The sequence below is a fragment of the Physeter macrocephalus genome, chromosome 7 (genome assembly GCF_002837175.3).
Source record: "Physeter macrocephalus isolate SW-GA chromosome 7, ASM283717v5, whole genome shotgun sequence".
Lineage (NCBI taxonomy): Eukaryota > Metazoa > Chordata > Mammalia > Artiodactyla > Physeteridae > Physeter > Physeter macrocephalus.
Window position 1 is genome coordinate 123,929,755 of NC_041220.1, and position 2,407 is coordinate 123,932,161.

A 2,407-nucleotide genomic window follows, 5' to 3' on the forward strand; every position below is an offset into this window, starting at 1 on the left:
GGTGTTGCTCTGGTAGGCAGAGCTCAGTAAAACTTTTATCCACTTGTCTACTGATGGGTGGGGATGAGTTCCCTCCCTATGGGTTGTTTGGCCTAAGGCAACCCAGCACTGGAGCCTACAGGCCCTTTGGTGGGGCTAATGGCGGTCTCCAGGAGGGCACACGCCAAGGAGTACTTCCCAGAACTTCTGTTGCCAGTGTCCTTGTCCTGGCAGTGAGCCACAGCCACCCCCTGCCTTTGCAGGAGACCCTCCAACGCTAGCAAGTAGGTCTGGTTCAGTCTCCTATGGGGTCACTGCTCCTTCTCCCTAGGTCCTGATGCACACACTACTTTTTGTGTGCCCTCCAAGAGTGGAGTCTCTGTTTCCCACAGTCCTGTTGAAGTCTTGCAATCAAATCCTGCTAGCCTTCAAAGTCTGATTCTCTGGGAATTCCTCTTCCTGCTGTTGGACCTCCAGGTTGGGAAACCTGATGTGGGGCTCAGAACCTTCACTCCAGTGGGTTGACTTCTGTGGTATAATTGTTCCCCAGTTTGTGAGTCACCCACCCAGCGGTTACTGTATTTGATTTTATTGTGATTGCTCCCCTCCTACCGTCTCATTGTGGCTTCTCCTTTGTCTTTGGATGTGGGTATTTTTTTGGTGAGTTCCAGTGTCTTCCTGTTGATGATTGTTCAGCAGTTAGTTGTGATTCCGGTGCTCTCACAAGAGGGAGTGAGAGCACGTCCTTCCACTCCGCCATCTTGAACCAATCTCCTGAACACTGCTTGAATGACCCTATCCTGAGGGCAGAGTACAGATTGAGCCCTCTCTTCTGTGTGAATGGAGGAAAAAGTACCAGGACCACAAATAATCCTTCAGCTAGAGTATGGCATTGTTAACATAGTGCTGCTGTACCTGCCACTGAGCCCTGTTGAACTGTTTGTACACCCAACATATGGTGAGATGAAGCCCACACCAGAGTCCACAGAAACATTCCTTTGAAACATTTTACTTGAGAGCCCAGAATTTCAATTTAAATCCTTGAATGAGGGAATATATTTGGAATGTGTTAGATTCCTTGCCACATCTTCCAAGGAGGGAGATAGCCAAACATTCTATGGCTTTTCTTCAATTTTTGTCTTTGGAAGTTAACATATCCTGTAACTGTGCTTAAGTTATATATTGCCAGCATCAATTTCTATTTTATCTTCTACATTAATTGATTAGGTCCTTGGTTTTGAGAGCAAAAGCAAAAGAATGTTGTCCCATGAGTAGTATGCCTCAGATAAAATGTTGTCAAAATTAAGAACAGAAAAACAGAAAACATTGTCTATTGAGCATGAAATGTCAAAGACATATGGCGTTTTTGTTCAGTTCTTTGAAGGTCGAAAACTTGTTTCATGTTTTAAACCATGAAGGAAGAGCTGACATATGGTTCAAACAGAATTTTAATGTCAGCCTTCCTAGTAATCTGACCTTAAGGAGCAGTATCAAAAGCACTACACTTATTCTCATGTATTGTGATTCGACCAAAATTGTGTCACTTCAGGCCACCATGTAGAGATCTCACATCTTTTTTCATGAGCTTCAGAATGTTTGTGGAGACAAAAATTTGCTGACCTGCTTTTGGTTGTCAGATCAAAACTGAGCAACACACGTTATTGCCAGTCTCAAATAAGAGTGCTTAGCAATTGAAACAATTTTAAAAAATGTTTTTGAAACAAGTAGGATAATTTTTTATCCTTCAGAAATCCCTTTGGTTCCTGTATTCACTTTTGTCAATCATTCTAAATGTGGGTGGTGAGTTTTTGTATAAATTTTACTCATAGCCTAAAAAAGTAAATCAAAGACAGCAGGTTCACAAACTTTTCTTTTATCTTAAATTAACAACTCCAGAAAGTCCTGCAGTTCATGGGATTTGGTGAAAAGAGATTAGAGCTTTTCAAAGGTTTTTATGAGACTGCTTATAATTTAGAAAAATTATTTATCTTCTACTCAACATCGAAGTGCTCTGTCCAATTAACAAGACTTTGGCCACCCATGACAGAGTTTATCCACTGGTTATCTCACTTACAAAAGTGAATTTGATGGAATGTGTGATAAGCTCTCGTTCCTTCAAGTTATATTCAATCTCTAGCCAATTCCAGAATAAAAGCTAAAAAAATATTCTGTGATCCCTAACAACTGATTGATTAGGGATGACATTTCAAGCTTTGAGCTGGAGATTTCAGTGATTGGGTCTTGCCCTGGAGGTTTAAATTCTCATGTCCTTCGCTGAGCAGCAGTTAAAAATGTAACAAAGCTGCCTGGGTAGCTGACCTTAGCTCACTACTGTCCACAATTTGGGGCATTATACTTCACTCACCCATCATTTGGCAAGGATAGGCATAGCCAGGCCTGGTGTGTGAAGCCGTTGACAGATAGGCAG